The sequence below is a fragment of the Equus asinus genome, chromosome 20 (assembly GCF_041296235.1).
Source record: "Equus asinus isolate D_3611 breed Donkey chromosome 20, EquAss-T2T_v2, whole genome shotgun sequence".
Classification (NCBI taxonomy): domain Eukaryota; kingdom Metazoa; phylum Chordata; class Mammalia; order Perissodactyla; family Equidae; genus Equus; species Equus asinus.
The window spans coordinates 41,211,157-41,224,483 of record NC_091809.1 but is presented as its reverse complement, the minus strand read 5'-3'; the positions used below and the strand labels follow the sequence as shown (position 1 = coordinate 41,224,483).

The following is a 13,327-nucleotide window of genomic DNA, read 5'->3' as shown; positions in this document are numbered from 1 at the left end:
CTGGGTACTTGAGGAGGCATGAACCACTCTTTCTCACCAAGGAATCACAGTCATGTCTGTTCCTTGAGTAATGATTTGCAAACTAGTGCCTCCATATAGCATGTAGAAACTGAAAAATTTGGGGAAAAAAACACCACAGATGAGTTTTATACTGAAATGAATCACAAATGTAAGATGAGTTCTTAGAAAGGTAGATTTCCCTTATTTCTCTTTGTTTTCCTTCTTAAACTTCCATTCAGAACCAAGATACTTGGGGATTGTTAGACTTCCTTCTAAATTTGGTTATCCAGTCTCTCTCTCCTTCCCTATATATGTATAATTAGTAATTGAAGGCCTACAAATAGAGAATAAGTCACTACAGCATGGACAAATGAGTCAAACATTGGTACCTGTGATTATTAATCTTGCCTAAATCTCAGGCTACATTGTAATGCACATGATGAAAGTTTTAGTATCTCATCTAATATGAATGTGAGATTATCCTGGTAATGGGATCCTACTGGTAAAAGAGAGATTTTAGAAATATGTCTGTTCCACTCTTGTTTTTTCTTTTTTGCTGAGGAAGATTAACCCTGAGCTAACGTCTGTGCCAATCTTCCTCCACTTTATATGTGTGTTGCCAGCACAACATGGCTGAGGAGTGGTATACATCCATGCCCAGGATCCAAACCTGCTAACCTGGGCCACTGAAGCAGAGTGCACTGAACTCAACCACTATGCCACAGGGGCAATCCCCTGTTTGTTCTACTTTGTGAGTTCTGATATCCATGTAGGTGATTATGATAATTCTGTCTCTGCTATTTATTCTTTTATTTGAAAAAACATAGCTTTAATATAGCTTAAGCCACATTACCTGGAAATAGGATGCATTTTGTCTGGGCTTTGCTAAGAGCAGAGACTCTCATTTGTCTCACATTGATGAGCCAGTTTCAGTCTTCTCTCATAGAACAATTAATATGAATCCTGAACGTGACAGTATTTAGATTAAATAAATAGCATCATTTCTGCCTCACTTTTCATTGTACGGAATCCCAACTTTTGTTGACATCAAGCTGACATAGGTCCTTTCCTTTTGCATTGGTTCCATTTTTCCTGTCTCAGGTAGTAGGTTTTACATAAGAACCATATACTTGATGTAATTGTCTTCTCTTATGAAAGCATTGCCTGGATTTATAAGCATGACAAGTAGAAAATGAGGCGAGAGATATTCTAACATAACCAATTTTAGAAAATATTTAGATATCTAGGATAGAAGGATTTATGTTAGAAAACTGCCTACACCATGGATTGTGGTTGGGAGAACACATAGAAACTATATGTTCTTAAGGCCTCATAAAAGATGGTCAAATGCAAGAGAAGCATGAGGCTAGCATTGTATTAAGCTTGGTATTTTCTGGATAACATAGCAGATTGCAAGGATCCTGTTATAGAGTTGAGTTTCTTAACCTCCTCTGAGAGGTCTCTTTATAAGCAGATGGTGGTGGCAGTGAGACACGAGTATCAATACCAGTGATGAAATTTTCCTGAGACATCTAGCTTTGAAATTGAGAAGTATTTACAGCACAAAGAGAATTTATTTATTCTTCATCCTTCCTTCCTTTCCCCACTTCTTCTTTCTCTAAATATATTTGTATTTTTTGTATTACAGAATTCTTATTACAGAATTGACGTTTTTATATATCTATCTATAGATAGATAGATAAGGATAGAGATAGAGATGATACAGATATAGATATATCAGATGGCCAGGTGGCCAGGACTTGAAGGTGGCCTCTAAAGCTGAGAGCGATGCTCCCTGCCAACAGCAAGCAAGGATACAGAGACATCAGTCTTAAAGCTTCAAGGAAACAAATTTTACTAACCTCAATAAGCTTGGAAGCGGATCCTGAGCCTCAAATGACAATATATTCTCTGATGAGATTACAGACGCAGCTGATTCCTTGATTTCAACTTGAAAAACTGTAAGATATTAATTTGAATTATTTTATGATGCTAGGTTTGTGATAATTTATGATACATCATTAGAAATTAATACAACTGGTTTCTCTTACTTTCTTTTGCACATATCTATGTGCCTCTATTGGTGTGTGTGTGTGTGAGAGAGAGAGAGACATGCACACAGAGAGATGATGATGATGAAATCATTCGATCATCTTTATAAAAGAAGTTTTGTAATAAGCAAAGTTGAGTATAACTCTAGAATTATCTACCATAGATGATGCAGTTGCTACATAGAGAATGAGTCCTCAGTTCCCAACTAAATAATGGATGTTCTTTATATTCCCAGAGGGAGAGGGACCATAGGTGTGGAGAAATGACAAATGTGAGTATCATGACAATGTTCATCCTCATGGGACTTCCCAATGAGCCAGCACTGGAAACCCTGCTCTTTGGAATCTTCTTGGTGATTTACATACTCACTGTGGTGGGGAACCTCTTCATCCTGCTGGTGATCTTGGTGGATTCCCACCTCCACACCCCCATGTACTACTTCCTGACCAATCTGTCTTTCATTGACATGTGGTTCTCCACAGTCACTGTGCCCAAAATGCTGATGTCCTTGGTCTCCACAGGAGGCAAGTCTATCTGCTTTCAGAGCTGTGTGGCCCAGCTCTACTCCTTCCACTTCCCAGGGAGCACTGAGTGTTTCCTCTTCACAGTCATGTCCTATAACCACTACCTGGCCATCTGTTATCCACTCAGGTACACCAGCAGGATGAGTGGGAGAATATGTGCCTTCCTGGCTACAAGCACGTGGCTCAGCGCCTCTCTGCACCCTGCTATCCAGACCACACTGACATTCCATTTGCCCTACTCTGGGCCCAATCAGATCCAGAATTACTTCTGTGATGTACCTCCCATCTTCAAACTGGCCTGTGCAGACACCTCTGCCAATGAGATGGTGATCTTTGTTAACATTGGGGTAGTGGCCTTGGGCTGTTTTCTCCTGATAGTGCTGTCCTGTGTTTCCATTGTCTGTCCCATCTTGAAGATCCACACCTCAAGGGGAGACACAGAGCCTTTTAGACCTGCACTTCCCACTGCATTGTGGTCCTTTGTTTCTTTGTTCCCTGTGTTTTCATTTACATGAGGCCAGGCTCCAAGGATGCTGTGGATGTGGTTGTGGCAGTTTTCTCCACTGTGCTGACACCCCTTCTAAACCCTGTGGTGCACACCCTGAGGACCAAGGATGTGATGAAAACTCTGTTGAAGCTGAAAGACAAAGTAGCATATTCTCAGAGCAAATAAACACTTGACGTAGATATGCTCATTAAAAAAAAAGTTATATGATTTAATCATCAACATGTAATTTATTCATGTATAGTTCTCAGTGTTAACATTATCCAAAACCACCTACTCAGGACTATTTGTTTCACTAATTTTTCTGAGGAAATTAAAAAGTCACATTAAATTTTTAATCATGAGATTCCATTTTATTTAGCACAATCAAAAATTATATGTCATAATATATTTTGTAAAGTGGTGTGCAATAAAATTTAGTTTGATTTTTTTATTGAGGTATAATTGACATAAAACATTCTATTAGTTTCAGCCATACAACATAATAATGGAGATTTGTATATATTGCAAAGTGCTAAGCACAATAATTCTAATTAACATCCCTCTCCATACACAGTTACAAAAAATTTTCTTTTCTTGTGATGAAAACTTTTAAGATCTATTCTTTAGCTACTTTCAAATATGCAATAAAGTGGCCAGCCCCATGGCGTAGTGGTTAAGTTCAGTGTATTCCACATTGGCAGCTCAAGTTCATGGGTTTGGATCCCTGGTAGGACCTACACCACTCATCAGCCATGCTGTGGTGGAAACCTACGTATAAAGTGAAGAAGATTGTCATGAATGTTAGCTCAGGCCTAACTTTCCTCAGGTAAAAAAAGAGATTGACAACAGACATTAGCTCAGCACTGATCTTCCTCAGAAAAAAAAAAAAACGCAGCAGAGTATTATTAACTATGTTCATAATGCCACTAGCAACTACCCATTTGTTCTCTGTATCTACGAGCTCAATTTTTGTTTTTGTTGTTGTTTTAGATTCCACATACAAATTAGATCATAAGATATTTGGCTTTCTCTGTCTGACATATTTTACATAGCATAATGCCTTCTAGGTCCATCCATATTGTTGCAAATGGCAAGATTTACCCATTCTTCATCACATTCTCTTTATCCAGTCATCCATCAATAAGCACTTACATTATTTCTATATCTTGGCTATTGTAAATAATACCTCAATGAGCATAGAGGTGCAAATATCTTATTGAGTTAGTGTTTTCGTTTTCTTCAGATAAGTACACAGAAGTAGAATTGCTGGATCATAGGGTAGTTCTATTTTCAATTTACTGAGGAAACTTCATACTGTTGTCCACAGTGGCTGCACCAATTTGCATTCCCACCAGTACTGCACAAGAGTTCCCTTTTCTTCACATCCTCACCAACATTTGTTCTCTCTTGTCCTTTTGATAATAATCTAAGAGATGTGAAGTGGTATCTCATTGTGGTTTTCATTTGCATTTCCCTGATGATTAGTGATGTTGAGCACCTTTTCACGTACCTGTTGTCCATCTGTATGTCTCCTTTAGAAAAGTGTCTATTCACATCTTCTGCTCATTTTTAAATTGGATTATTTGATTTTTTGCTATTGAGTTGTATAAGTTTCTTATAAATTTTGGATATTAAGCCTCTGATTTACAAATTTTTCCTCCCATTTTGTAGGTTGCCTTTTCATTTCATTGACAGTTTTCCAATGTTCTGCAGAAGCTTTTTAATTTGGCGTAGTCTCACTTTTTTATTTTTGCTTTTGTTGCCTTTGCTTTTGATGTCAAATTAAAAAAAACATACTTTGAAAGTGGATTATAATTACAATATCAGATGAACTTTTAATTTTTCCAGGGTTCTCGTGTAAAATTAGGGAATGATTAGAAAAGAACAGGATTCTAAGACATGGAATGGAGACTAGTGGCACGATTTAGATGATGAGGTGCCTGAATTCCCAACCCCACACTGAATCTCCCTGCCCAGAAAGATTAGCTGCTCCTGCTCTGTCTGATGAGGCTGTTCTTGCTTTGCTTGGAGATTCAAAAGGCCTCTCCTTCAAAGAGGAAGGCAGTTTTCCTCAGTGATATACCTCAAGAGTCCTTCCTCCCTCCCCAGTCTACTTCCTTCCCACATTACTTTTAGACAGATGAACATAATTTCTGAAAGAGTTTGACCAAGGAGAAAAGAATGTCATTAAATATTTGAATTAATTATCAATATGAACATGCTTTCCAGAAGCTCTGCACTCATTGTGCTAACTTGATCAGATAATAGTAGTCTTATACTATTTACTTACTGATGGTTGGCTGATGCTTGGACTCAACAGTGACTTATGCTAAATAAAGATATAGGGAAGGGGATGTAATGATTTGAGAAATTGGAATGTGGAAGTGGATTTCCCATGTAGAACCTACCCCCTCATGCGCAAATCCTGTGGCCTGAAAGGATGAAGAATTTATTCTTTTTACCAATGCTCTAAGAATTACACTGAGGAAGGGAAACATCAGGTGCCAGAATATTGATTGGAATTGATGTGGCTGAAATGAGCTTTTAATTATTACAATATTTAAGAATTATAAGTAGTGGGCTCAAACTATCAGACAAGAGGTGGGGAAAGTTATCAGAATGGGTAGTAAGAGCAATAGGGTAGTAAACAGGGCAACTAGTAAAGAATTTTTCCAAACTGGAAAGTCTATCCTTCTTGATTAATGTAACAAAATTCTACCAGGTCTAATAAAAGAGGCCAAAATTGAGTCACCGTCAGGGTCATTGCCCTTACCCACTTCCCTGGTTGAGTCAGTTCATTGATTCAATGCCACTTTGGAAAAGGAAAGGCCAAGTATTCTCTACAGTAAGAATATAAGCATGTACTGTGCATAATCTTCCTAACTTTCCCCCAAATGGACCTCTGTTTCTTCCATGGAATAACTAGTCAAGGGAAATAGCCAGGCTGTTTTTAATGTATTTAACTCTGGCTTTGTCAGGTAATAAATGGAGCTCTGAACCAAGTCCACCTTATAGAACATCAAATTACCCTAACATTGTTTCCTACTTCATGAGTGTAGAATTGGTATTTATGTTCTCAGCAACTGAGGCAATCTCCACGTTGGCTTTCTGACCCTAAAGTAACTAGGGACTATTTTTATAAAGAGGGTCATGTGGAAGCCCGAGGTCTCCAACTTTCAATAAAAGAGTCATAAAAACTTTGTGTCTTTTGGGATGCTCATGGAGATCAATACTACTAAAAGAATTAGGATAGAAATTTCTATCACATGCCCATTAACTCTGCAGTATGACAGGTGCAGAATGACAGAGAATTGTAAGTTTAAGGAAGTAGTGACATATCATAGCTCCTGATTTAGATGTGGTCTTGTTAGATTATGTCAGTAGAACCATTAGCACAGTGATCCCCAGCTGATAAATGCTTTTAATTTGTAAGAGTTACCAAATACAAAGTGTCATTCATAGAAAATTTCCGCATACATGATACATATACACATATACATGCACTCAGACATAAATATGTTCATATATACATACACATATATAATAATGAGAAAAAATTGCATGTAACCACAATCCTATTTTTTTCACCACCAATAGTCACATAGCTATGTGCCCCTTTAACTTTTCACCCTCTCCCCAACTCTTTGTCCTCTAGTACCCACTAATCTGTTCTCCTTATCTATGTGTTTGTTTATCTTCCACATAGTAGTGAAATCGTATGGTATTTGTTTTTCTATTTCTGACCTATTTGTTCAGGATAATCCCCTTAAAGCCTATCCATGTTGTTGCAAATGGGATGATTTTGTCTTTTTTATGGTTGAGTAGTATTCAATTCTGTATGTATACCACATCTTCTTTATCCCTACTTCCATTGGGCATTTCGTTTGCTTCCATGTCTTTGCTATTGTGAATAATGCTGCTATGAATATAGGGGTGCATAAATCTATTTGAATTATTGATTGCATGTTCTTTGGACAAATATCTAGTAATGGAGTGGCTGGATCCTATGGTATTTCTATTTTTAATTGTTTGAGAAATCTCCATACTCTTCCACAGTGGCTGCACCAGTCTGCATTTCTACCAGCAGTGTGTGAGTGTTTCTTTTCCTCCACATCCTCTCCAACATTTGTTATTTCTTGTCTTGTTAATTGTAGCCATTCTGATGGGTGTAAGGTGATATCTATTGTAGTTTATATTTGCATTTGCCTAATAATTAATGATGTTGAATATCTCTTCATGTTCCTGTTGGCCATCTGTATATCTTGTTTGGAAAAATATCTGTTCATATTTTCTGCCCAATTTTTGATTGAGTTGTTTGTGTTTCTGTTGTTGAGATGTATGAGTTCTTTATATATTTTAGAAATTAACCTCTTATCAGATATATGATCTGTTAATATTTTCTCCTAGTTAATGGATTGTCTTTTTGTTTTGTTCATGGTTTCCTTTGCCTTGAAGAACAAAGCTGAGGCACCACAACCCCTGACACAAAAATACACTGCAAAGCTATAGTATTCAAAACAGCATGGTACTGGTACAAAGACAGACACACAGATCAAGGGAACAGAATCCAGAGCCCAGAAATAAAACCACATATGTATGGACAGCTAATATTTGACAAAGGAGCCAAGAACATACAATGGAGAAAGGAGAGTCTCTTCAATAAATGGTGCTGGGAAAACTGGACAGCCACGTGAAAAAGGACGAAAGTAGATGATTATGTTACATCATACACTAAAACTAGCTTAAAATGGATTAAAAACTTGAATGCAAGACCTGAAACCACAAAACTTATAGAACAAAGTATAGGCAGTATACTCTTTGGCATCAGTCTTAGGAGTATCTTTTAGAATATCATGTATACTCAGGCAAGGGAAACAAAAGAAAAAGTAAACAAAGAAGACTACCTCAGACCACAATCCTGCTGAAGTAAAATATTATAAGAACCACAGCAGTATCCTCTGTGCTTTCCTCCCATGACATCTTCTTCTCTCCCTATGAAAGAAAATAACTATCCTGCAATTTCTGTTAACTTTTCCCTTGACTGTCTTTTAAATGTTTATCAATTATGTATTCATTCCTCTTTTGAACTTATATAAATGGAATCATACAGTATTATTCTTACCTAAGATTTATTTTTTTGGAACATTGATTTTGATCACTGTGGTTTACTCCCCCTTTTTTTACTTCCTTATCTATTTTATGAATAGGACACATTTTTCTCTCCCTTCCCTTCCTCTCTTTCCCCTCTCTTCTTTCACATTGAACAATGTGAAAACAACAAACAACATTTTCCAAACAACAGTTGAGCTGTTAAATGTTTTTTCTATATTTAGACACAGTTGCTAAGCATATTTTTATACATGGTAGAAGCTCTGTATGTGCAAAATTTATGTAGGTTCCTGGAAAGGAAGTACTGGACCACAGAATATGCATATCTGTAATTGTATTGATGATGTAGTGTTTGTACCAATTTTCACACTAACTAGCAGCTAAGAGAGCTCTTTGGTCCACATCTTTGCTAGTACTCAGTATATTCGGATTTTACAGTTTTTTCTTGAAAGTATGAAAGTTATATTTTATTGTAGATTTAATATGCATTTCTATGATTAACTAATGAAGTTGAGCATGCTTTCTTTGGTTTTCTACCTTTCTTGTTTTCTCTTCTCTGAAAAGTCTGTATGTGACTTTTGCTTACTATTTTCATTTGTTTTTATTTTACTTTGTGATGTATATCGTATTTTCTACATTGCAAATACTAATACTTTTATTTTCTCTTTAGGTTAAGTGTGATAAATATCTTCTCTCAGTGTGTAACTTACCTTTTGTCTTTAAAATGGTTTTTGATAATTCAACCTTATTAAAATTAAGAAATTCTATTTAATTCTTTTGGTGGCTTTTAAAGAAAAATCCTCCCCTATGTCTTCATTCATATACTCAAAGCTAACTTTGTATCACCTATGTGCGAGCTACTGATTTGGTTCATGTTTTCCTCTTATAGTTTTTATGTAACAATTATTCTGTAGTGATTTGTCCACTCATGAACTCACAAGATATTATGTTAGTTGACTATATTGGTAACATCATATTAGTAGGACCTGGTGAGTGGGAAATAGAAGATATCCCACATGCCTTGAAAATTCATATTTCCATATCATGTGAGAAAAACCTATGGAAACAAACTGTCACCTCAGTGACATTTCTTGTAATCTAGTTGCCTTGGGATGTGTTAGGCTAGTCCACAAAATCTTGATTTTTGATAATGTTCAAGAATGTCACCTTGTACTGTGCTGAAGGTTCTTTTACTTCATTTTACTCCTGAAGCAAATAAGTAGCTCAAAGCATCTATTTGAGGTACTAATATAGAAGGAAGGACATGACTTCCCATCGTGTTCCTATTTTCACATGAAGGGGCTCTCCAAAGTTTCATTTTCTGGGCACACTACACAATGAGAGATATCTGGCCTGTAATATGAATACAAATTGTAGAATTACTGGCTTTTATCCCTCTACTGAAGAAGAAATATTTGTACAACATAAAAGGCTATAATTTTGCTACTTTTCCTTTTTCCTTATCCAGACAGTGAATCTAGGTAATTCCATAGGATACCTCTGCATTTAACGATACCCAGAGGTAAAAAGTAATAGTAAATGACTGAAGCCTAATTTGGCAATATCAAAATGTGTTTGTGTCTTGCAGAAATAATGATTTGATCAACCCTATTTGGCAACACTAACATGCTGAGTTTCCTGATAAGAAAAAGTGTTTAAAAAAAGTAGAAATCATTAACGTGAGCTGTGATCTGATAACCATTTGCAAAATCAGTATTGTACCTCCTACATGCATTTTCTACATGGCTTTGACGTACATGTATTTACATATGTTTTAGTTTTCTCCCCTCCATTCACTCCCTTAATATATATAAGACGGTAACTTTATTATTTTGTCTTTAGGTCACACAATAGTGAGTTAGAATTACTCATAACCAGAGATAAAATTGTCATCACTCAGAGATTCCAGATTTGAATCTGGATGAAACAAATGGTGATATATTGGAGTGGCTTCCTCTGTGAAGGGAGAGACATGAGGAATAAAGTCGCATTGCACTTGGCGTTGACATTTTGTGTGTGTAAATATGATGGGAAGGATGTATACAAATGATGTGTGATCAGTATGGCAGATTGTCATGAATCTTTATTGGAGTAATTGTTTATTCATATATTTTAGAAGCATATCTTTTAAACCGCCTTCCTGTAGGTGGGACTGCCTTCTGCTGTAGACATACCAGATGCTTTCCCATTCACTCTAGCAAATAGGGAACATGGACATGGGATCTAGGCTTGGCTAATAAAATAGATCAACCTAGACTTTGATCTGAAGGAAAGGGCAATAAAAGGCACATACAGGAGAGTTAACTCAGATGATGGCAGTGACAGCATTAGCAACATAGAGTTTTGAAAAGCAGGGCTGGTGGCATACCATCAGTCCTTTTAGGGTTTTGTGCCTGTGTTGATGGTGGGTACTCTGTGGAGCTGAGTAGTGCACGGAAACAACAGTTGAACCCTCACCAGATATTTCTTAGGCATTACTTTGCAATATTTCTGGCTGGTCATCATGTTTCCTGTTCCTTTTAAGGTTTGATGTTTTGGCTTTTCTGAGTTGCTTGTTACATGGTGTGTATATGTGAGGGATATGTTGTAACGGAAAAGTACATTTTTGTTTAGCTTGCTTTTTTCTCCTTAAATATATATCACCGACCTCCCTGGAGGTCAGTAGATCAATATTTAATTCTTTTACTTTCTAGTTTCTTTACGTATACACTAATGGATATAATTGTGAATTAATTAGATTGTATCATATATGCCATATTATTTTAGTCTTTAAAAAATTTTTTGTCTTTTTTTCATTACCATCACCTTCTCAATCCTAGATTAATAACCTGGTTTATTTCTTCTACTTATTTTTCTATGCTTGTATAATGTAAAAATTTTCTTTGCTTATGAAAATGGCAAAATTCTAACCAACCTACTGTGCATTATGCTCCTGCCCACTCCTCCACAGAAAATATTTCGTGAAAATCCCTCAAGGTTAACTAGTGTGGTTATAATTCAGTCTTACAGTAACTGCTTAGTGTTTCATGATGTAGCAGTACCATGATTTATTCAACCATTCCTCTTTAGGAATATTCACTTGATTTTCAGTTGTTTTGCAACTATAAATTATGTATCAACACATGTGTTTGAATAAATACTTATGTGGTGGTGCTTTTATTTTTTGAGATAGATTCCTGGAGTGGAATTGTTGAATTTAAGGACATATATTTAAATTCAATACTATCTTCACATTGCTTTCCCAAAGAAGACATTATAACTACTCAGATTTATACCAACAATAACATTATTTTGCATTTCACTGACTAGGAATGAGCTTAAGCATCTTTGCAAATCATTTAAATTTACTCTGCTGTGAATTTCTGGCCCACATTCTTTGCCGTTTTCCAATTTGAGAGGGGCTCTCCATTTTTTATGGATTTCTAGGCAAGATTTGTTTTGGATCTAAGTTCTTTGTCAAATATATGTATTGCAAATATTATCTCCCACTCTGCAGCTTGCCTTTTACTTCTTAATATTGCTTTGTAATAACAGAAATGATAACTTTAAGAATGGAAAATAGGAATGAAAATTTAAAAAGATACCATTCTACATAGCACTCAAAAAGTCAAATAATTAAAAGATATTCAACTTGATTTTTCATAAGGAAACTACAACTTACATACGATAAGATACCACCTTACACCTATTAAAAGAGCTAAAGTAAAAAAGACAGATGATGCCCAATGATGATCACATGCAGAAAACTAGAACTTTCAACCACTGCTACTAGGAAAATAAATTGTGTGGCAAAAACAATTTCCAACTGTTTTTTTCTCTTCTTATAATCTGATTATGAAGCTCTAGCTTTATTAAACATGATCAAAGAAAATCAGCTGCAAAATTCGTAGTGTACAATGCAATCAATTTAGTTCATGTGTTATTTTTTATAATTATCTTTTGTTTGTTTGTTTTAAAATATATTTACCTAAACCAATGTCATAAAGTCTACCACAGTTATATCTACAATTCAGCTGTAAAATAATTTTGAAAATTTAAGTGCTTTAAACCATTTTAAAAGATGGTGAAAAAGAGAATGCTATTGAGATGGAGAGTGCAAACAGGTGATGACCATTTATGGATTCTGGACAATTTTAAGTTGAGAGTAAGCAGTTGTGAGCCTATCTCCATCACAGGTGAGGGAAAAGCATAACTGAGTCCTCCCTTCCTCTTAGTTATAATTATTAGCTCCAGAAAGACATGAACTCTTCTCAGGAGGGTTCAAATAACAAACACATAGGGAAATATAGGCATTATTACTAAAAACTTTCATTAGACTCTTCTTATTGTTTTTCTGCTCATCAAGGGTCCTGAAGACCCAAGAGTAATCCTATCTCCTGAGACACTAAATCAAGTCAGGCTCCTACCCATCCAGCCATGTTAGTTTCCATTCCCTGTACTTCAACTAGCTGGGTCCTTGAGTAGGAATAAACTACTTTTTCTCACCAAGGAATCACAGACGTATCTCTTCCTTGAGTAATAACGTGCAAATTAGTGCCTTGTCATAGCATGTAGAAAGTGAAAAATTTGGGGAAAAAAACACCACAGATGAACTTTACACTGAAATGAATCAAATACTGTAAGGTGAGTTCTTAGAAAGGTAGATTTCTCTTACTTCCTTTTGCTTTCCTTCTTAAACTTCCATTCAGAGTTAAGATACTTGTGGATCATTAGATTTCCTTCTAAATTTGGTTATCTAGTCTCTCTCTTTCTCTGTATAGATACAGTTCTCTTTCTATATATACAATAAAATTGGTAATTAAGGATCTACAAATAGGGACTACGTTGCTACAGCAAGGACAAACAATTCAAACATTGACACCTCTGATTGATACTCCCGCTTAAGTCTCAGGCTACCTTGTAATTCACCTGATGGAAATTTTCATATTTCATTTAGTCTGAATGTGAGATTATTCTGGTGACAGAATCCCACTGGTAGAGGGGAATTTCAGAGATACATTTGTTCTATTTCTTAAGTTCTGATATCCATGTAGGTGATCAGGATAATTCTGTCTCTGTTATTCATTTTCTCAGTTGAAAAAATGTACCTTTAATATAGCTTAAGCCACATTGCCTGGAAATAGGATAAATTTTGTTTGGTCTTTGCTAAGAGCAG

At 35.9% G+C, this 13,327-nt stretch overlaps 1 pseudogene; it reads left to right on the top strand.

Annotated features, from left to right (window-relative positions):
- Positions 1-2,314: 2,314 nt before the first annotated feature.
- LOC106832803 (olfactory receptor 10G9-like) lies at positions 2,315-3,249 on the top strand (annotated as a pseudogene).
- The last annotated feature ends 10,078 nt before the right edge of the window (positions 3,250-13,327 follow it).